Raw genomic sequence first — 24,660 nt, 5'->3', positions numbered from 1 at the left:
GACCAAACAGGAAGGTCAGCTTCCATAGTTTAAATGGAAGGAAGAAACACATGCCTCTACTGACAGCTTGTAGCTGTCAAGTATGTAACCTTTTGTTAAAACATGATTTTGAACACTAAAGCAGGCCTTCATCCATATCCAGCAGGCCTACAGCTTCCCAGGAAGGTTTCAAAAGTTGAGCATAAGCTGTTGGGCTGTCTCCAGGTAGCTCCAAAGAGGATGGATCACTGGTCAGCAGTCAGGGCTGAGAGCCAGCAGGGCTGGAGTTCAGCCCCACAGAACCTCACTGGAGCTCTTCTATCAGAAACTCATAGGACACACAGAACTCATCCCACTGAGGGAAGGATGAGAGGATAAGGCAGAAAAAACAACTCTGTAGAGACATGGAAGGCTGAGAAGAGGGCTGGGGGGGAAAATTCACCTGCTTTGGCTGAGCTTATTTTGCTCCCCTCTAGGGCTCCTGCAGAAGCAGGTTAAGGCTACTGGGTTGGCTCCCTAAGGTGAGCTCTGGACAGCTGTTACATGCATTATGTTCTCTTCACCCAGTGTTTCTTAAAGTACTGAGTATTAAGCAAAAATACTTGGAAAGTGACATTTTACCAAGTACAGAACCAAATGATCTAAACCACTGAAATAGGCAGAGGACTAAGAAACATGAGATGTGCTCAGTCTTCAGGAGCTAGTTGAAAAAAACACAAAACAACCAAACCAACACTGTCTGCAGGTTCTGGTGGGGCAGTGACAGTCCTGTCACTGGGACCAACCAGCACTAGGCCAGCTCAAGTAAGCTGGCATAAAACTGTAGACAAGGCAAGGCAAGTTACTCAGACTGATCTTGAAAGAACCAAAACCCCAAACACAAAATATTAACTTTGCATTATCAGTGGGAAACTGGGAAACCCCAAAGGCTGACATTGCTCCAGACCATGCTGCCTCAATCACAGAAAAAAATTACCCCATTCCTCTGGTAAAATGCAGTAAGTAATGCTCCACAGAGGCTGTTTGACAACTGGCTCGGATACAGACTTGAAAGGCAAAAGAGGAAAGGGAGGGAAATCACAGCATTCATTAAATTCACTAAAGCTGTTCCATGTTATTAATTAGTGTAATCATCTGAAAACAGCATTTCTCAACTGTGCACAAAAATAAGTTCAGCTCTTGCCAGTTCTCTGATACATTTTTCACGTAAATGCCGAGACACTGTGTTCATGTTCCGAGGGCTTACCTAAGTACTCTGGAAATTGGAAGGACCTTTTAAAGTTACTCAGAGAAGTAGAATAGCTAAAAGAATGTAATTAATATCAGTCTGCTTTAAACACAACACAGTCAACATCTGTCCCTTGGCAACAATATTTCTCTGAAAACAAACTACTTTCATATTGGAAATGAGCCAGAAATAAAAGATTTCAAAGACTCTGAAAGCAGTAAGCAAGCACTTCATTCTTAAAACACCATTCCAATGCACTCACTTGCATTAGGAATGCTTTAATTTTTCTCAAATAGCTAAGATATCCACTGCACCTAAAAAAAGGATGTGAACCTGATGTTCTCTGAGTGAGTGAAATGCAAATGAGAAAAGCCCTTGGGAAGTGCTTTAAATTAAGCACGTTTTAATCCCACTGACTATTTAAGCGTTAAGAAGCTTTCCTAACTAAAGATTGTCTAATAAATAATTTCTGCTAATATTACTGTATACTTGTTTAGACTGAACTTCCCCAAGAAAACCGTACTTTGGGGTTTTTGTTTTGTTTGCTTGTTAGTGGTTTTTTGTTGTTGATGTTTTTTTAATTGGTCAGTTGGAAATTTTTCTTAAAAGAGGAAACTCTAAAAATGCAGAAGAAAAACAAAGAACAAAAACTTAGCCTTCCAATTCTGTACATTTTTTAACTGTAGCCATAATCAGAATTCTAGTCTAAAGAGAAAAATATTTTCAAAACACACATCAAACATTATTTTTCAAATATCCAGTAAACAAGCTGGCAAGCCTACCAACAATACGGTGGGGAAAAGCTGGCAAAAATAAATATTTCTTTGATTCACTTTAAAACAATCATTGATAAATAGTGAAGAAATTCTTCATTTTTTATCAATATCTTAAACATCACAAAGAAGAATTTCTAGCAGTTTTGTTGCTATTTTGTTGATTTTTTTTAATAATATCCCCAGCAATATCATGTTTTTCTTCTGCATTTTTAGAGTTTCAGAAGAGCACCACTGCTAAGCACAAAGAATTGTCAAATTAAAACTGGTTTTCCACATGGCTTATTATTTTGAAATATAGTAATTTTGGTTACAGTGGCTGAGAGTACAATGCTTCCCACCACACACAGGCTCAGTTTCCCCACCTAATTTCTTCCTCTGACCCCTGATCCCAATGCAATAATCCCCGATCCAGAGGATTTTCATGACTGTCTCCCATATATCCCAATACCTCCAAATACTTTGTAGTAGACTGTTCACTAAGATATAGTTATATTTCCAATGATGGCCTTTCCACAACACCCTCTTCTACATCATGCTAGCCACTTGTCTATATCGAGGGGCTGACTGAAAAAAAAATCTGGGGTTGACCTCAATCTTTATCACTAAAACAATACACATAGTTCATTTTGTTTGATTTTAAAATAAATCTATTTTCTCTGTGACTGTGTCATCTGAAAAGCTACAAATGCTCCCCTTTTATGGCTCTTTCTTTTAAGGGAAAATGACAAGTATAAATACACAGGCTATTGCCATTTTTTCTGTTAAGATTTGACTACAGGAAAGTAAAGAAGTCATTGAGTACTGTATTGGAGCATCCAGGACCCAATATTTTAAGGTTAAGCATTTTTTAAATCAAAATGCATCAAAAAATAAAGAGCTCTCAAGATTAATTAATTAATGATATATTTTTGACAGCACTCACAGGTCTAGTTAACAAAGAAGATGGTATACATGTAAAAATAGAAACCAAAATGAGAAACAGCAAATCCCAACTAAGCAGCTAAGATTGCTAAAGCGCATATATTTGCCTGTATCAATTTGCATTCACTAAGAACAAAAACAAACCACAGAAACTCTAAAATCCTAGCCCAAATTGTTCAAACACAAAACTCTTGACTTCAGTGGAATGAAGATGGCATTCCACAAGCACATAGATTTTGCACACATGCAGCACAGACAATACTATGCCGTTACATCTGTGACCAAGTACTTCCTCCCTCAGCCTCAAGAGATTTGCTTCAGCTACCTCTTGCTGAACACTCTGTGAGTTCTCTGGCAGTACCTTGGCAATCTGCACAATGTTTGCTTCTAGAAGGCCTGAAAAAATCACCTTTTCACTTCAATAGTGATGGAAGCAAGTAAAATCTGTATTTGATGAGTTAAATAAGCACTTGATATTTTTTATCAATAAAATAGCAGTAAGTTAACATGAGAAGCGTTACATTTCCATTTGAAGTTTCCAGCGTTAGCACAGAAAGCAGAACCTTACAAAGTTTTTTGTAAAAAGAGAAAGCTAACAGATCAAACCTATTAAAATAAATAATAAATCGGTATTTTTAAAAGGCTCTCAGACAGTGATTGCTAATCAGAGACAAGGTGGTGAGCAGTTGTGTGGGTTTCTTATCTCCCTTTTCTTTTCTCCCAAGACACATCACTCAGTGATTTCTGCAGAAAAACATCAGTATCCACACCTCACCTTTGTAGCCATTAAACACTTCCATTTGTTCAGTTGCATACATTCAGTTAATATTGTAAATATTTCCCAGTAGATATGAAGATACTTTGCAGATAAGATGCTCAATAAGAGTTCACAGATACTATGAACAAGTTTATCACCTGAAACTAAGATACTTCAGCATGCTGCAGTATGTCTTAGAGACAAAAAACGCATATCAAATTCTATATAGACATTGATATAACTTTTTGCAGATGGAGGTCACTTAGTCTGTCATTTCCTTCCCTAAATAATATAGAAGTCTTCCCTCCTATTATCCTACCACAGCCTAGCTCAAATGGCAGAACTAAGAGTGTTTCTCAGAGCACCCTTAGGGAACCAGGCTTTCTCAAGGTCACAGAGCCAAGTTATGTCAGAAACAGCAACAGTATTTCAGAGTTTCAGGCTCTGATCACAGTACATACAGAGTAAAATTAATCTTGTGGCATCTCCCTCCTGCTTGTCCATTCACGTATATTTGCCTCTGGTTCTGGAAGCATTTTCTCTTACCCCCTGCCTGTTCTTTCATGGACTAGCTTTTTCCCTTTCGTGATTCCCTCATGTTTTTCAGACTTGATCAGCAATTCCCCTACCTGCCCTCTCATGACAGCTCTCAGGATGGTGGAAGCTGACCAGTATAACAGTATGATTAACAAACACACAGTGAACTCTGGTGACTACCCTACTGCCTTTTCCTTTCTCCAGTCTTCCCTGCATTTGCACTGCAGGTACTTTGCTGTCATGCCTGCAAAGAGATTCAAACGCAGCCAACTTCTACCCCAGGCAGCTGGTTATGGGTTGCAAAGAGACCTTGTATCTTGCATGGTACTCTCTAAAAAACAAGAGTGAGCAGAAAAGCCACTGGATTTAGCACAATGAATATTCACAAGCATAAATCACCAGTGCAGTATGTCAAAGGCCCAGGCTATGCTAATGAATGCTCGAAGCTAACTCCACCAGCAGCTGGCTTGCAGGATTACAGGGAGTAGGGTAAAGGTAAAAGAAAAGAAGTTTTCCCTCAATTAATCAACACAAAATTAATTCAAGCATTGTGCACACAGATAGTACAGGATATTATTCAGCTCTATAAAGATAATTAAAGATACAAAGGATTTAAAGCTTGCAATTCTCTTCAAAGCTCTCTGTTTTCTGAAGCTTTAACTGAAGCACTGAAGTCTATGCCAAATATACTTTCCCAGTAGCTTGAGAAATAATTTGGAATACTAATCTTGGTAAACTAGCTACTTTCACTCTAGAGGGATATAATTCAAATATTCCTTCATACAAGAAACTGTATGTTGAAGTGCAGAGTTAGGCATGTGCAACTCTGTGGGTGACACCAAGCCTTCTTCTCATGGAATAACCACAGGAACAGCACGCAAAAATACAAGATTAGGTAGCGGTGCGTGGGCAGAGATAATCATATGTAAAAAAGAACAATGAAAGACATAAATCACTAATAAGGTATTTTTGGACTTGCAAGCCCAAACTGACACAGCAGATTAACTGAAATTTCGTATCTGGAACAACCACCCAGTGTTATTACAGAGACAGCACATATTTAAAATGGATCTCAGATAATGCCTGGTTGTTTAGCCAAGTGCTGCATTCCTCCCCAGCACACGCACTCAGACCATCTGATCTGTCCTAAATATTTATCAGTGGTGTTGGTTCAGTGCACTAGGAAATGACATGTCCTGCTCCACACACATAGCACTTTGTGGCTGCCATTACAGGAAACTGAGCCGAGTGCTCCCCAAGCACCGGGACAGCCACCTCGAGCACTTCCCTGGGATTCTCCAAGAGCGAGCACCCACCGAGCTTCTCTCTCCCAGCCTGGCCACCACTAAACCTCAGTGACATCTCCCTTCACACAGACATGGGAATGATTTTTGCTGTCTCCCAGCTGCCACCACCCCAGGGCTGGAATGCAGTAGTTATTAGCACACAAAATCATTTATGCCAAGTAGCAAAGAAGAATGCGGTATCTACTTGAATATGGAGGAGAAGTGTAGGCAGCAACACTGTAATTATTCAAAGCAGAATTTGGTCACAGACTGCACCCTCATCTCCTCTTTAATGGTGTTTTGAGACCTTTAAACAAGTGGTTAGGACTTCTCTTCTATGACTAATCAAAAAGGATTCACTGCATCCAGCAGCCTAGAGCTTCCTATCGTAAAGGAAATTGATTCAGATTATCTCTGGAGGAAGCAGGTCAGCTACCAAACCTTACACACCACTGCTGGGCTTCCCTTTGAAGAGCTCCTGGGGAAGTCTTACCCATGTCTGACACCATTTATTCTGCAAACCCTGTCAAAATACAGCTGCATTAGCTACTGTCTTAAAAGGTAACCCCAAAAATAGGATTCAACCCAAAGGAAAAATACCAGTAGCTGTTATCACAAGAAAAGCAAACGGGACAGTTTCAGAGATGCTTTCATACACAGAGGGAGTTGAAAGGGGTTTCATGGAACTCTGCAGAAATAATTGGAAGGGTATGGCTGCTGTCAGATCCAAGAGCCAATTATCTGATGCTGGGCTTCCTGCATCACTTTTGAAGAAGTCATAGAGGGACAGGAAAACTCCCTCTTCCACTTCACAGAGTGAGGAAGTTGAAGCACAGTACATAAGCCCACAAAATGGTGGTTTATATCACACATGAAATAATAATTAACAAAATAAATAACTTGTATCATCATTTATCAGTTCCCATATCTTGTTTAGATCATACTGCCTTGAAGTGGAAAATGAGGTGACGATTATGCTTGCATGCAGTATGTTTGGCTGTGCATTCTTTTTTGTCAGGGGAGAGGTGTATGTTTTTGTTTGGTTTGAGCTCTCTCACACACAGTCCTGTACACATACACCACTGGCAGGCAGTATCCTGCATGTAGCACTAATCACTGTAGGAAACAAGAACCGAAAAAATAACATCAAAATAAGATTTTGCACAGACACACAAAAATCAACATGAAAATCTGATCTTCAAAAGAAGAACTTTGGGAGAAGAGTAATTAAAATGACAACAAACCAGATTTTTTATAGACCTAATGCAAAGATGGTATTTACTGACTTTTTCTTTTTTCTTTTAAGCCAGGTAAAGAATGCACAAGTGGTAAGAAAGATGAAATCGAAGCCGTAACTTCTAATCCTGAGCAGAAACCTCAGCTTTCACAAGGCAAACAGGTTAAGCAGGCTATACCTCTGGAGATCCATCCACAAGCTGTTCCAGCCTGCCTCTCCCAGAACAGGTTGTTCTGAGGCATGGATCAGCCGACCGAAACAGGTGAGGCTCTTGTCTCAGCCCAAGTGCCTTTTTACACAAAATCAGGCTGGAGAGCAAGAAGCACTATTTCTTTCTGAGGGTGCTGTGTAGATGTAGAAATAAATAATGATCCCAAAGGTAAGGCTGAACAAAACTGTTGTCTGCTGTGCACAAGGACAGGAAAGAATAGTAGGGGACATTGAGCTGCTAAAGTGCAAAATGAGCAGATTACTTAACATTAGTTAAGGGACACTGACTTGTACTCTACAGAGTATAGACCCTGCTGCAATCTTGGCATCTGTAGCATTTGCACTGCAACTGCATCTCTTAAAAGCATCATTTTAGTAGATTAGTTGACTTCTTTAGCATTTAGAATTCAATCTATTGCTTCCTAGTATTATCTCAGTACCACTGGTCTCACCATCAGTCTGCAATCAGAGAAATAGCCAACTGCTAAGAGACCAAATAATGCTGAAAAATGTTAACATGGACAACCTACAAGTGCTTTTCCTGCTTTGTCTAATGTTTTTTTCCATCATACAAGGACATCTTCATTTTCTCTCAGGGAAAATGACTGGCTGTGAGAGACAGTTTGGACAATTTGTGCACACTGTTAGCCAACATTCAAGTGAATTACCATAACCCTTGCTCTCCATTCCCTTCTTCAAAAAAAAGAGGGGAAGGGGGAGACGCCACTTCACGTGTTACATCTTGCAAACTATTCAGGGACAGAACCAGGTCTCCTCTCATGCAACTGCATATTATCCCACGCAGTTGAGCTCTCATCTTGATAAGGATCCTCCAGATGACAGAGACCTAGGCTTTCAAATATAAATACCTGACTCTGATAGGGCATGCAGATAATTACATCATTTCGCACAGAAGCCTCAACATTATACACTGAAGTTTGGGCACACAGGAAAATTGCAGTCAGCTTATAATACCACTTAAACAGGGTTTCGTTCTTGACACAGAAATAGTTACTTTCATGTTTCCAAGGAACCGATGTTATCACATGGTTTGATAACCTACTTTCACATTCTTTGTTTATAGTTATTCACTCAGTTTCATTTATTAAAGTTAGTGGATCTGTGCCATGAAACCTCAGTTTTATTGTCTCTGGTTTAGGTGATGTTATAGTAATCATCCCGGTTAAAGCTTGGCTGTAACAAGAGGGCTCAACTGAAAGGCATGATTAAAAGCCAAATTATTATTTATGAATTAAATCCTAAAGCACCTAGACTAAACACCTGCAGGATTCAGTAGGTACTGTTAAAGGAGGAAATACATTTCCATCTTCAAGCAACTGTTTTGTTTTAACACAAGCCTTCAGAGAGAACAAATACTTGCAATGGGAGGTAATATCTTTTACTAGACAAACAGATATAACTCTGGGAAAGCAGACAAGCATTTAGCACTAAGGCCATCTATAGGTCTCAAAAGTTTGGTGTTTTTTTTCTCCAAACAGATCATTTGGTCTAAGCAAATTTAATATTTCCTTATAAAATTGCTTCTCTCATTTTACCCAATACAGTTATGAATTGTATAATCAACTTGCAGGCTTTTAAAAAAGTTGTTTCTAAAACAGAAAATGCTTCTCATAGTAATGTCACTGTATAGATAGATCAGAGAACAGTCAAAGACTTTCAAATCTTTCATATTATGTATTCTTTCCAAAAGTAGATGATAACTGCAAGCACGTTATTTTTGAGATTAAAGGAAGCAATTCCAGAATAATCAGCTAAATGAGGGATTGCACACAGGTATTCAGTAAAGCAAAAATTATTCACACTGATTGATCTCTTTGGTTGATCCGCAGTTTCCTGTGAAAACCCTTAGAAAAGCACTTACCATAAAAGGAAAGAAAAAAGAAAATGAGAGAGAATGGAAACACAAGTGGCACAGTGTTGTATAACACAAATGCAATACAGGCATAATTTCTGCAATAATGCTCAGTGCTTAGTGGAAAAATTTTTGTTGACAATATCCACAGGGACACACAGAAATATCTTGAAATTAAGATTCTGCACTTCCAGCTGCATCAGTGCCAGCGTTCATGGCTGCAGCACTGGCAGCTTAAGGAGACACCAGGCTGCCAGGCAGTGCAGCACATTACATTCATTTTCTTCTACTCCCACTCACTCCACATTCTTCTCACTTGACTGTGCTTCCCTTTGCCCCATTTATTGCTTCACAACTCCTGTGGAACTGCCCCCAAAGCCTAAAATAGTCCCTTCATTTTCCCCTCCTCTTCATTTCCAGCTTCTTTCAACCCTTTCCCTCCTCTCCAGAAGTCCTTCCACACACAGCCTAACTTTTTCTAGATCATTTTGCGGTTTTGCACTGTTAAAACTACCTTAAACAGCAAACATTTTGGGGCAGGAAATGTCTTACCACGTCTGAAATACTGTGTCAATGATGACAGCATGTGCACGCACACAAAAGCGCCACCTTCACCTCAACTGATTTCTAACATGGATGAGAGCACCTATATGCAGGCTAAAGAAACAGAAAACCCATTTAACTGCTTTTCCAAGTAAGCCAAAGGACACCAAACAATGAAACTGCTTTGAAAAATACATTAAATGTACTCAGCTAAAATTAGTTCTATTTGGATAAAGAACAAAGAAAACAAAGCCCAGCATGAAGTTTACAGATTTTCTTTCAGATCACGTGCCTACACTTTGGGGAAACAGAAGGAAAATAAAGTAAACATCAATTGGGTAAGGCATTGTAATTGAAAATTGCAATGTTGCTGCAAATATACACTTTATAGGGAGTCAAAATTGCTCCCTGCTACAATACTGTCTTAAGTTTGACACATTTAGCTGTGCTGACTGTTCATAGTACATGAAAAGATTTCAAAGTACAGACTTTAAAACTCCTTTGAGATCTAGATTAGAATAAAATTTGTGTGCTGTAATATAGGTATGTTACATTACATTTAGTGACATGACTGCCATAATATGGGTAAAATATAACATTGTAGGACCCAAGGAGACAATCACAGATATTTAAAACTTTTGTAGAAAATAAGCACACACATAGACTTATCAGGAAGATACACTTGAAATGTCCCAGTAATCAAATACAATCATTACACAACTGAACTCAATGGACTGTAATTCTATAAGAATGGGCTAGCAGCTGACATAGAACTTGTAAAGAAAGGAGCCCTGCAATACTAACATCTATAATTTGTATTGAGCATTTCCTTATAAGGATTATAAAGCTTCCATAAAGTAGTATTATTAAGAAGAATTAAGGTCATTCTTTCCAATTACAGGCAAAGAGAACAAAAGACTCTCAGTGCATGTCATGCACTTTAACATACTTCAAAAAGCAATCCTTGACTGGTATCCTCGGGAGTCACCAATAGCTTTTGGATTCATGCCTCCACTATCTCAAATCAGATTGAGAGATTGGTTCAATTTCACTTCCATCCTTAAAGCAGTGCTTCAGAAAGGGAGGGGAAAAATAATGGAAAACTGTCATTTTCTTTTCAATTCTGTTAGCACGTGTCAATGTGTATTTACACGTGGAAAATGCAAAATTCATGTGTGGGATGTGTGTGTCCCCTTTTTTTATAATATAAGGGAAGCTCAAAGCAGACAAGATAATGCTAAAATCATAGAGGTTAATTCAACCTCTCAGAAAACCATTTAGAAATCTGTTCTTTAAGACATGATTAAATGAAACACATTCTCCTCATTTTCCTCTTCCCAAAGTAAAAATGCTTGTGTGATATTTGTCCTTCAGATCAAAATCTGCAGCTAGCAAGATTTTTAAAAAGTCTTGCAAATCTTTTTCTCTTGAACTTGGAAGTGACCTATTAGCATTCTGATCAAAAACTTGCAATGTTTGGTAAAGCAACTAAAAATATCACACACCTGAACCCAAAATTTGTACTAAAAGTAAAAAAAAGAAGAACACTTTTCATTAAACAGCAGTTAACTCTCAAACACCAGCAAGCTCTGGGAGCTGTGCTCTGCACTGAAAATTTGGGACAGGGGAAGCGAAAAAACCCAAATTTAGAAAGGAGAGGGACAGTGACAACAGCTTTGAAGAAGTGCTCAGGCAGTTCTGGGCATCTGGCTGCGCCATTTTTAGGAATTGTGTGACAGGCAGCTTTACTGCCAAAATGCAGAAGTGCAAATTTTGGCACCCACTGTATCAATTTTGTGCTTGTCTTAGTGGCAAGTATTTTAATCAGAAGTTCTTTTCTTAGTCTAGAGAACAATACAGCATGCACTCATATTACTTCAGCAGCAACAAGTGGTCATCAGGGTCTATAGTAACTAAAACACTGCATCATTTTATATCTCCCACTCCCAGTCACCAAAGAGATACTCCTGCATAGAGCAAACTAAATTGCTGCCTGGACGATCTGCATTCCCCAGCTCGCAACAACAGTAATTTCATTTTGGTCAGAAAAATGGGTGAGACATTACAGCAGATGTGGCTTGAACAAAAACAATAATAAGGATAACAATAATGAAAAAAAAAAGAATCTGTCTTTCAAAATCTCAAAAATTTCACATGTGTCTAGGGTAATTCTTCAGGGTACAAAATACAGCAGAACTGCAGTGGAGTAAGATCTTGCTTTCTACTTGCCAAAAGCCTAATCAGCTTATCTATACTGATGTTTTAATGATTTAGAGTATAACTCACACAGTATTTCCTATCAGTGCTAGGACAGTAACTACACAAATCTATCAATGTATTATAACTCTCCTCAAAGATGGAGAGCCAAAGTTAAAATAAGTTTTTAGATATCAGAGGAAAGGTAGGTATCACATCGTGTTCTACAGTTATCAATTCATTAAAAATAAACCACACACTAATTATGTTATTAAAATAAAGCAAAAAATTTAGTTAAGGAAAGTCAGACTAAGAACAAACACAGCTGTGTCATATAATGGTGCAAGATGATTTAGTCTAGGCATAAAGAAGTATGTATTTTCAGGATTCAGACAAGCATTTGAATATTCTTGCAGAAAAGATTACTTCTCAGTTTCACACTCATGTCAAAATAATGTGAAAATACAATCACAAGTGCATCAATTAAACCCTTGATATTCAAAATACTGACTCACAGTTTTACACTGCAGCAACTACAATTCAGACCATTAATGTAACTTTAACACATATCAAGACTTCAGGATGAAAATCCTTTTGACATGTTTAGTAACAGCCAAATTTACACTTGGAAATCTAAGACATGTTAAATGCATTTTCCCTCCAACCTGCCAAAAGCCAACTGATTCTGTTATGGACTAATCACTTAGAAGGGAGGAAGAATGGAGTTTCCAGACCAAAAATTGACCATTTGTGTCAATTTTCAAGAGTAGCATCAAATAAGAGATTTCATTTTTTTCTTTTTATTTTACTATCAACAGAAATCCTTCAAAACTGCATCACTACAGCCAAGTGGAAGTAGTATTGCTCCTGGAATGCAGTTATTAAAGGAAAAGAAAGCTTACCCTATGTAAAATAGCAAAACTGTACAATTACGTTTAGACTACCTAACAAGACAACCACTTCTTAAGGAGAAAGCTATTAAGAAATTGAAAATTGAATTTAACAAGTCACCCACACTCTCTAACACCACAGTGAAAAAAAAAATGTATATGCACTACATCCTACACACAAGCAATTACATTTGTTTGTTTATATTTAAATAAGCCTGACATTTTCCCTTCAGGAAATTTCCATTTAGAAAATGCCACATACTTTTCTCCCCAGTTTTAGGATTCTCTTTGTGACTTCTATGTACCTAATGTTAACTTGTTTGCTTCTTCTGCCTAATAAGTAGTCTGGCTATAAAGAGGTTCCTTTAGAGATTCCTAAATTCACTCCACTTTTTCCAGAATAGAAATTTCAGTTATCTTCACTGACTTCTTCTATGTAAGGCTGCAATAATTCAAGATAAATTTTACTAAACAGAAAACATGACCATATGTCAAAAGCAGACTCATGCACCTACATACCCACTCCTCCTTGCCCCAACACTGAACTCCATATCCCTTCACAACCCACTACACATGGATACATCCTCTAGAAACTGGTTCCAAATATATAAAAAATATTTGCAGGACTTTCATGACAGGTATCTTTACATCTGAAGGATTACAGAAACATACTACACAAAAATAGGGAGCAAAAGCAGCAATGCTTTCTTATACTCAAAATCTCAAAACTTAAGGTCAGTATCATAATTAGTTCTGTGGTTTCAAGTAATACTATACTGATAGACTAGAATTTGGACAGCATTAAAGCAATGCCTTATGAATATCCTAGCAAATACAGTAGTCCAGGAAAAATAGGCAGAGATGAAAAAAGCTCCTCTATTTCATCTGACAGCCATTCAAAAAGCACAGTGCAGAGAGGGGATTCAGAAAGCATATAAATCAGGTTTGCTATGATAGCAACACCACTGGATTTATGCTGATGGGTTTTCTAGCTCTTATACTACTACCACATATCATGGCCAAGACTCTGAAGACCAGGTGCACAAATGTGGCTTCCCTATGGATACACCCCTGGCACAAAGAAGCACAGAGGATGTCTAAAGTAGTTTGACAGACAACATATAAAACCACATTGGTGGATACAGAGGAAATAATTTAAATAATTTTCTGTATATGGAAACCACCAGCATAAGACTTCACTTGTGACTGATGAAATAAAATTATACCAGAAGATTTCCAGGGAGAGAGTACAGCCCAGAATTACAAAAAAAAAAAAACAAAACCAAAAAAAACCTCTTGGGAGAAATCTGGGGAATTCCCTGCTTCAGATACAGAAGAGGAAACAATAGCTGCAATAGAAAGCCAGGGATCTACTTTAAAAGCAGACGATGTTTATGAAGTACTGCCTGAACTGGTGAACCTTCAGAATAAAATGTCATCATCTAGTGGTGTGGTGTAAGTGCAGGACTGAGTCAGAAAGCCTGACGTTAAAGACTCAATTTAGCATCTCCTGTGGTTTGGGGACATGTTCTTTAAACAAAATTTTCACAAGTGATTCTCAACTGTATCTGGCAACTCTGTTCTGAAATATATTTTGCACAGGTGCTAGACACCAACTCCCATGTAAAAACACTGAGCACTGTTAGCATTTAGGGGTGAGGGAAGCAGAACTGCAAAGCATTTACATTTAAAATTAGTGTAAGCATACGTTCAAATTTAAAGGATCTTTGAAAGTCCTCCCTTAACTTGTTACCTCTTCAAAACAGCAGACTGGTAATCACTTGGATAACTTCAGGGAGATGACAATTAAAAGAAAACATTAAAAATGTTCTATGCAGGCAAATACATAAGATTATCTTCAGCTATAAAAGCTAAGACTCAGGCTCCAAGAGGAGTTTTGATGGCATTTAGACATCAAAGTCCAAGAGGTCAGTCCTTTTGGACATAACCAGATGCATTGCAACTCTGCAGACTCGTGGTTTATGTCACATATAAACCTGTGAGTACAAAGCTGGTACTTCTGTACCTAAGCCTGTTTAGGGGCTTGATTCAGTAGGTGTGAGTTTATGCTCTGCAGGGATTTCCACTCACAGCATGCTGTACATGCATTGCTGGCATTGGAAAGCACACCCACAAGAGTAAACACAGCTCTTCAATAACACTCCAGGCATTTCAGCCTAAGCAACGGAGAGCCCCAACTCTAACAAGACAATTTCTATATTAAGAGAATTTAAATCCCTTCCTCTCTGTAAAATTCTCTACCCACCAAACAAAGCAACAAGGAGGTAATTTCTGCCCCTCCCTTGAAGGCTGTGTCACTGCAGAAAAAAGCCCCACAAGATTCAAAGGATCTCGAAGAGCTTCAGTCCCTGCTCCACATCAAACAGGCATTAGATAAAGTGCAGGAACACCAGGGAGCTTAAGTGTTCCTTGGTCAGAAAGACAGTAGCTGGGACTCCTGGTATTTAGCACTTAAGCTCATCTGTTTATTGTATATAGAACACAGGCATCTAAATTGAAGTTTAATGGCTATTTTGCAGGCCAGGACTTAGATTCCTGTAGCTCTGGCATGATGATGGGCTGCACCACAGAAATCAGCCCATGTCTGCATCTGCCTCCAGATAGGCTGCAGTGTTTTTTGGAAATCCATACAACTCCCAAATTTCCCAAAGCCAATGCTGATCACAGCAAAAACGTGACAATTCAGTCCTCTTGAGCTGCCTAACCAGGTTTCAATTACCACAGTTTGGAATTTTACAGTGACACTGCATGATCAAGCACAATTTAATTGTATTTTCATTTGTTAGTTAGATGAGCTCCTGTCCACTTCTGTACTTCCTCAATTCAGACAGTGCAGAAATTTAAGCTGTGAAGACAACACTGGATTTTGCAATGCCTTCAGGACTTCAAAAAAATACTTCAAATACATCAAAGTGGTCAGATAACTTAGTACTCAATAGGAAGTTGTTTCTCGAAAGGAAATTGCAAATTTCAGTCAAAGGGGAAGATGGAGAGTTAGAATTAACTAACTGTTCCAAAAACTTCGGAAAGCAGGAAGGGCTTGTGAAGGTTGCATAAAGAAATTGCAGGCAACCACATAAACAAGCTCAGTTTAGGACTATATAAGTATCTTAAGAATATGTCTCCAAGCAAAAAAAAAAACCCCAAAAGAACAGAAAACACTCAGAACTTTCTAGCATTCAAACATCTAGTTTCCACTGAAGATCAGAGATTATTGCATATTCAGACAGCAACAAAGCAACTGGTATTCTTATTTGGCCAGTTAATCCGTTCAGCTTGACCTATGCTTATACCCAGTGTCCACATTGTGGGCATCTGGCCACAAGCAGAGTCAGAGCAGTGAGCTGGATGGGTTTTTAATCTATACTTTGTAGCCATTCTTACATCTTTCCTCTGCAGCTTGTAATGCAGCTGCAGGGAGAAGGGCATCCTTGTAGAGTCATTTCGTAAAAGAGATAACACTGGCACTGAGCAAAGACTATCATCTCTACCTGCTCAGCAAAAGACACATTGCCCTTTTTGCCACAAAACACCCACTTCAGGCTGTAACTCTACATATACACAGTATTGGCAGAACCCTTCCATTCACCTTGTTACTGCACCTGAATGTAACTGGGAATGTGCCCAGTTCACAGACAGTTTTGCTGTAATACTGTGATAGTATGGGCTTGGCACAAATTACATCACACACATTATCTTGGCAGCCCGGCAGCAGCAGCTCCACCAACTGAGCTCAAGGCCAAGCCATCAACAGTTGTGCTGAATGAGTTGTCTGCACATTTTTACAAAGGCTCTCCCATTTCTTATGTTTACTTTAATTTGTTGCCCTTATCTTAGTGTTGTACCAACATCCCAATGCAATATTCATGTATACCTAGTAAGCTGTGAGAAAATGTGCAATAAGAGGCAACGAACTCTAGCGTTGTCATGATCCCTTTTGCAAACATGATGCTCAGAATTTGTCACTCATGGTAAAGTAAAACAGACCCTGCATAATTAAGACTGAGAACTCTGCCAGGTGTGTGTGTGTGTCTTGAAGCCACAGGTCTGCTCACTTCTGAACTCTGGGCCTTTCCCTGTGAGATCACAGCACAACCCTAAGCTCTTTTTAACCTTCTTAAATAGCATTCTCAGCCATTTTCAAGCCTTCTCCCAACAAAATGTAACATCTTAGCCTGAAACTAGCTTATGTCAGTTGCAGAAATGACAACAAAATTAAACCATGTGTGCCACCTTGTACAATCCATGCATCTGTCTGCATTTGACAGAATTGCCTTTTTGGTGGTATCCCTTCAACATGTGGCATCTGCCCTTCCCTTTTCTCCTCTATTCTTTCTCTTTACATTAAAAAACTCAAAAAACAAACAAACAAAACCATATGGGGCAACACATGAAACACAACAGAAATAAATAGTGTAAGCAACTGTACTGCAACTAGAGCAAAAGATTTCTTTTAAAAATGGATGCTAGTATAATTAAGGTCTGCAAGAAATAGCACTTATTGGGTTTTATTAAAGTCACAGAATTAAGACTACAGGTGGAATGTGTGAATGAAAAAACAGTTAGTGGTGGCAGTACATTTTCTTATGTAAAGGATGAATTCCAATATGCCAGAAATTAGAAACCTACACTTTAGCTTGCACAAAGTGGAACACTCAGCAGCCCTGCTGCGTCTTTGAAGAGCTGTGAGGACGACACTTTGCTTGTTGTTCAGACAGAGAGGCTTTCTAGAGGCCATGCCTCTGAACTGTGCATTGAACCACTTGCTTTCCACACCCATCAGTAGCTTCAGGAGCCCAGAGAGACTAAAAACTTCTCCCCACACCATGAGAGCCACATTCTCCTTCAAGCACAATACAACAGTAGAAGAAATTCACTGAATGCTGGCAAAATGATCAGAGGCAGTAAGAAGAGACATACAATAGTGTATGAATTCACAGATCCAGAATGAGAAAAAGGAATTTTCTGTAACATGTATCTCTTCCCTGTCCTCACCACCACCCCCAAAAGTAAATCACATAGCCATGTACACTCCTGCACAGTACCTTTAATATGCTGAGTGATTAAAGGTGACGATGATGACTGTGAGCCATACTATGCATCTTTAGAGGGTTTTCAGTTCAACACTCAGGGACCAAATGGGGCTACTGTGTATCTAAAATAGTTCAGTCTGATTAAAGGTGTAATTATATAGTTAGTCATAATAGCTGCCATACTTTAAAAGAAACCCACCTCTCCTTCAGGGGAAGGGAAGGAAATTATGCTACTTTATTCATTCAAACACACTCTCAGTTAAATTCAAATACAGCATGTGGACTAGATAAATACAGTGACAAACAGCCACAAACACTTAGTAATCCAAGATAGAACAAGGAGATGAATCTCAACCTATAATCTTCGCAAAGGGAAACTAAATCTTATGATTAAGAGTTCTGTCATATCTGTGCAGGTATCAGTGGAGGCTGCGTGTTTTCTTCTCAGCTGTCATAAGAAATTCATGCTGGTTTTAGGGTCTAAATATGAGCAAAGACATTGTAAACACAGGGTCTGACACAGAGCTTAAGAGATTTATGTGTTTGTACAGTTAGCACGTAGCTTCTACTGATATCCACACAGCAGATTTGCTCTATTATTGTTACTTCCAGCAAACCATCATTGCAGGTTTGCAGGAATAATGACCTTTGTCCAGAAGGGGCTTCCCTTGGCGTAGGTCACCTTTCTCAGAGAAGTACGTGATCTCAAACAGCTTTTACTATTCTAGTGTAAGACAGGGTGGGGGAAGGTGATTTCTGTATATAGTTATACCTTTTGAACAAATGCTTCTGGTTACACAGGAGAGAGGATGAAAAAGAAATGCACAATAGATAAGCTTTGGTTTTTCACCATATTTTTTTACTGACGCTCCAAGTCCACATTTAACACCACTGAAGCCATTTAGAGAACCTTGCCCAGCAACTAGTGCCTTGAGACCCTCCATGAGATTCAATTTCCCAAGGAGACAGACACAACCTAGACCTAGTTCACTTGGACACAAAGGAGGGAAGGCACAGTCTACAAAACATTCTAATCCACAGAAGTCCCAGCCACCAAACCAAATGACAGAACCAGGCTGGATAAAATAAATACATGTCCCATTTCAAGGGAAAAATACAGGGGAAGGGTGAGAGATACAGGAAAATAAATTTGTCATCCTTGCCAATAAAGTTTCCAGCTATCCACATGGACACTTGAACATTTTCTGAAAAATCTTCTCTGGGCTAAAATACTTACAGCATTTGGTGTGCGTTGAACAAATGTATTGAGTTTCACTGTTTAACCTTCCTCCTCTCCCTCACTTTTATTTATTCAGCACTGGTGTTAGAATTTTGAAACATTCTATATTTCAACAACTGAACATACATTCCCCACACTAATCATTTGATGAAAAACAAGGCTGACCAGGACCCAGCTGAGGCATCACATTCCACATAATTTGTTAAATAACACAAAGATAAATCATCTTTATATGTGCACAGTTTTTAATCAGCATCCTTTGCCCAGCACAGCTCAGCGCTCAAGTTCCAGGAACAATTTTGAGTCCTGTCATCTCATTTTTTTCCAAGCATTTTCTCAAATGATCACGTAGTTACATCACTGCACGTCCCTTGAACTAGATTTCCGTATCTTTTACATGCTATCTGCTATTCTTCAAGTTTTTACACACTTGATAAGGGAGCAGAAAAGACAATTGAAAATATACAAGAAAACATTATCTTACAGCAACAGAACTATACAAGAAAAAAAGCCAACAGACAAAGACACACTTAAAGCAATAAAAATTACAAAACACCACATACAATAGTTTTATGGGAAAGTAGGATGAGAAAATATTCTTTTCCAGATTTCACACCATTTTCTTCCCCCCCCCCCCCCCCCCCCCCAACTGGGTGAGGTAGGAAGCAAGAGAGTTTCTTGTTCTTTTTAATTTTGCCCTGAAACATACTTTAAGTAATTGCAAGTGAGTGACACCTAGTGATGAACACAAATCTGATCATCCTCCACTCTCCCACACAGAGAAGATAAGCCAGCAAGCACCAACAGGTAACTTAGGAGTGGGTGTTTCAGGAGTGGGTGTTGAATCATGGGAACCTGACACTACCATGTTTCTCTCCCTTAAAAGCCAAATATCAAGTGAGCCAAGACCTAGAAACTTGGTGCACAGCTAAAAAGAATAAAAATAAAATGGCTAATCTGTCCAAACAAGAGATGGTGAAAACAGATCTAAATCACGACCTGCAAATTCACTTCTCTATTCTCTTTAAAACCAATCAGCTCTCTCTGGAAACCAAGTTTTCCCAGAGACCTCATTCTTAATTAAAAGTATATATCCCAAAAGCAAACAGGAAGAATGGGTTTCTCATTAAATACTAAAATATCAACAGCTGTCTTAGAGACCAGTTAGTGATGTCTCTGGTGTTACAAATGCTGTCCTGTAGTAAGGATGTTAGAAGCTTGTCAAAGACTCTTATTTTGCCAGTAGTTCCAAAATTATTGCTCACAGAGCAGTTACTGGAAGTGAAGGGGAGGGGATCTAGTGTGATTTCTGGTAGGGTTACAGGAAGGAAAAGTATGCTGCTATGCAAAGTAGCAACAACAGTCCCCTGAAAGGGAAGCTGGAATAAAGAGACTGAGAAAACTGGTCTGATTTTTTAACACCATGACATGGGATAATCCTGTACATGGGAAGCTCACCCCGACCAAGAGATTTCTTTGCTTAATGCATTTTTAAGAGCAGTCGAAAGTTCCAGAGCTGAGAGTAAAACATGAAATCCTGTGGGAAATGAAAGTGATTAATCTAGCATAACCATTGCCACTTTTACACACTGCACCATTTCATCTGCTTCTGTCATGAACGGGATTGTCACTGGAAACTCAGGAGTAGCTCCTGCTTTAAAGACACAAAGCCTTTACATCATGATTAAAAGCCATCCAAGGACAAGAGAAAAAAAAAAAAAAAGAAATCATAAAAATCAGTGGGCAGAGGAACACATGCTCCAGCTTGCAGTAAACTCATGGCCATCTCCTTTTCTCTCCTCACAGTCCTCACAGATTCATGTGAGGTCAAGCTATTTTTTTTTTTTTTTGGTTAATCCTTCTGCAAACATTACGGAAAATCCAAAAGCCTGTCAAACTTAAAGCCATGAAATCCCAAGCTCTCTGGAAAACTAACGCAAGAGAGCCATCTAACATCTGAAGGCAGGACTGTCGGGGCTGGGGCAGCAAGGGCCGCCGCTGAAACTTATTTGAATGAACTTGACCCAGGTTGGCAGGCGGCCAGCGCCCGACGTCACCCCGTGACTTAACAGAACACAGTGTTCTTGGCACCCGCACAAGTATGTGTTGAAATCCATGCTGGAGAGGGAGAGAGAGAAAAAAAAAAAAAAAAAAAGTCAGTGGACGTTTCAAATTAATAAAGGAAAATGGTAATGAAAAGGTAATAAAACGCAAAGGCAGCGTTAGATGTTTTAAATTGTATCTGCTACATTTTCCCCCTGATTTATTAGTTTATTTATTCCTGGTGCTCCCTTATGTACAAGAGGATCAGCATACGGGTAGCTCTCCCCAGGACGAGCCCTTCCCTGTCCAAATCCCGTCCCACGCGCTCTCCCTCTCACCTCTATCTGTGCCCTACCTGGAAAATTCCAATGCAGCACTCAGCCAGGCAGCGAGGGCAGACAGCGGCTGCACTGCCAGGGCTGCCCCTGACTCACCCCTCGCCCAGCCCTCACCAGAGGCAGCACAGCAGGCACCCCAAGCCTATAGGGGATGATTGGTGACACAATTATGCCACTCACCAATGGATTGTGCTAACACCTTGTCACGAGATGACAAGCACACAAGTAGAAGGAGGACAGGCAAAATAAACTTAAGGAACCATGAACTCTATGTGCTTCCTCCACACACCATATTGCGATTACTTCCCTTTTCTGCATTTCCTCTCTCTCAGACTACCCTTCTTTCTCTCCAAAGCCAGGTCTCAATCCTTTTTCTTCTTCTTGCTGGTCACCTCTTATCTCCCTGACGCCCTATCTCCTCTTCAGTGACTGATCAAGACATTTTACGCCTGTCGGTGCATGATAAAACCAGCTCACACACACCTGCTGAGGAGACTCTCCCAGAGCCACCTCTTCAGGGCCTGGACCTGCCACCAGCAAACACAGCAGCATCCTGATGGCACAAGCCTCCAGTAATGCTTTACAGCCAGGCCATCACTCATGACAGCAGGAACACGGATCCAGTTTCATCCTAATTTTCTTCTGCACACACATCCTCAGCTTAGCACCCAGTCCATACCATTAGAGGAACATATAAGGAGATGGCAAGACAAAATGTCTCCCTACCTGGACAGCCCCTGCTGCTTCCACCATTTCAGTGCAAACCTGAAAAGCTGCTTCAGTTAATATCTTATCCTGTGTTCCACAACCCTTCATCCATCAGCTTAGAGACGAAAACATTTCTGTCTAGTTACAGATTCTCTAAAAAGACGTGCATCTAGCAGACAATCCACATCTCTGGCCAGTCCTTTCAACATCCTGAGCCTGTATTGTATGTGAAAGTTGCACTGATTATTTTTCACCTTGACTATTACACACTTATAAATATAGAAATAAACCATCTGCTAACCAAAGAGATGGGAAAACTTGCATAGGAAGCAATTAGGCCCTTTCTGGAGTCCCTGTTCAGTATCACAGAACAGGGTTTCAAAACACCTCTTCCACCCAGAACTCTGCTTATGCCTTTCAAGTTAAAACAGTATTAGCTTCAATACTGTAACAGTAGGGAAAAGAATTCTGCTTTAATTCCCCAAGGGTGAAAAAAATTCATAAAGACCTCAAGTGTTTATGTTTTGGGCATAAAACTTCCTGATGCTTAAAATGCCATTTTCTGAGTAACTGCATACTAAAATTTAAAAAAAGGTCTAGAGAGATTTTAAAAAATTCTTACCGCATTTTCTTTTGCCTTACTGTGGAATATATCAAGAGCACATTCACATGTGAATAAACCACAAATCCTAATCAGGACAAAGCAGAGAATGAAAGAAGAATGGGTAACTTAAAAGTTCCCTATAAAAAATATGCAATCTTTTGACATAACCATGTATAAGTGAAGATTTTCACAGAGCAAAAGAAAAAACAGTGGGCTCAGTTTCTAATGTCATCTTTTTATGGTCAGACTCCAGATCCAAGAAGGCACAAGTAGAAGAGAAAGTGAATTCAGAGTTTGGCAAGTTACAGGAAGAAACAGCATTCAAGTAAGAAATACTAAGATTTCTGATGACAAAAAGGACAGGGAATTCAAATGACATGCACATTTCCAGTGACATGCCTTGACTTGATAGTTATCTTTAAGAATCCTTATGGAAGTAGGAGTTCATATTTATTTAACAAAGATGTGCTGGCATTCACACTGTACATTTCTAATGTCAAAGCAGCTGCCTGTCCATTCCCCTCCAAACACTCCTGCAGCAGAGATGGGGGGGAAGATTTGCACAGAAGAGGGAAGCTCCTTGGTAGTCTCATGTTTACAAAGGAGTTGACTGCGTTGTCAAGGAGGAAAAAGCCCTGCAGCAATCCTCATACTAAATGCTTTGAATGCACACAATTAAATTTGTCACAAAATTACGGATGAGTCTTCCGTGAAACTTTGAAAGCCTGCTCCAGTACCCTCGCCTCTCTCCTAATTGGGTTTGGCAAGGAGCATCAAGATACTGTTAAGTCTGAAAGTTTGCTCGAGAACCAGATCCACAGGTTAGAGAAGTTTTCTCGAGCCACTCCCAGCTGGCTAGTGGGCAAACCACAGAGAGACTGCCAGAGCCTCCAAGGAGGGCAAAGTTGAGGGCAGGATGTGACACACTTACCGCAATCACGCAGGCTACTCGTCTTCCTAACACCCAGTGTGGTTTACAGCCTCTAAGCAAAAGAACAGTTCTCTCAAAAAGGGTGAGATTGATTTTTTATTGTATTATTGAAGTGTGTATTCACTAAAATCATTTGTTCTTACACCCTTCAAGTCTGTGAATGGGATATGAAAATAAAATTAGCTAGGATCTCTAACAATTAAAAGATAAATCAACAAGTCCTCATGTTTTGTAGCTGACCACAAAAGCCAGCAAGGCCATCCATTGCCCCTCTCCCTTAAACCACCTCATCTCTCTGGAACATGAAGTTCTGTCATATTTTCATTTGCAGTTTAGGGAATCTCAAGTGATTGCATGCAATGAGCTGCACCAGGACCAAAATCAGAGCAACACATTCCCTGACTTTGGTATATACTGTTTGAATTAAAACTTTCAACTGAAGCATGTTATGTTTTTATTTAACACACAAAAAACCCCACCTATGCACAAGTTTAATGGTAAAATCCCATTTTCACAGCACAGCTGAATCCTGAGCCATCTCTAACCATGTTCAATGATGTACATATGAAAGCAAACACAACAGCACACAACTATAGCTAGTTACATACCTGCTAGGTAGGAAAAAAATGCAGGCAAGACGGATACTTTTATTTTCTTAAATACAACTCTGTCACTTTAAAGTGACAACTATCAGAGGGGTCATCCTCCTTAAGAACAAGTGTAAGCAAGACTCAGACACTGAAAAAGCACAGAAATATCATGTAGTTCCGTTAGCGTGCCAAGTTACTAATTTAAGAGTTGGGTCATTTGCTAATAAAGCAAAGAGCACTTATTGTCTGTAATGTTGCAGAACCTGACAAACTAACACACTTGCCTACTTTCTCCTCACCCCTTTTTAAACATAGTTAAAATACCCATTTGGAGGGTCAGAGAAAAGAATCTAGGACATATGCATAACAAGAGTGAGTTAAGTGCAGAAGCAACACAAAAACATGACTTCAGAGCAGCAGGAAGTGTGCTAGCACATGACAGATGCAATCAAATCCATAGGTGAGTAAACCCAGGACAATGCCACAATTAGTCTGGTGTTGCATTTCAGCTTCTGCAACATTTAAACTAAAGAAGCATTTTATTTCTATTGCTTTTTTATGACACCCAATCTGTCAGTCCTCACAATGCTTTGGTTTGGAAATTACTTATTACCAGATGAAATGCACAGAAAATGAGTGAAAGGAAAAAATGTCAAGCTACCTACAGGGCAACACAACAGGATTTATGTCATCTGTGGTTACAATAAATACAGACTGAG

General features: G+C 39.3%; 1 protein-coding gene across 1 annotated transcript in view; it reads right to left on the bottom strand.

Moving 5' to 3' along the window:
• SPIDR (scaffold protein involved in DNA repair) overlaps window positions 1-24,660 on the bottom strand; it is a 200,099-nt gene that overhangs the window by 144,531 nt on the left and 30,908 nt on the right. The window lies entirely within an intron of this gene.

This window comes from Molothrus aeneus, chromosome 1 (genome assembly GCF_037042795.1).
Source record: "Molothrus aeneus isolate 106 chromosome 1, BPBGC_Maene_1.0, whole genome shotgun sequence".
NCBI classification, from domain to species: domain Eukaryota; kingdom Metazoa; phylum Chordata; class Aves; order Passeriformes; family Icteridae; genus Molothrus; species Molothrus aeneus.
This window is presented reverse-complemented; position numbering and strand designations above follow the sequence as displayed.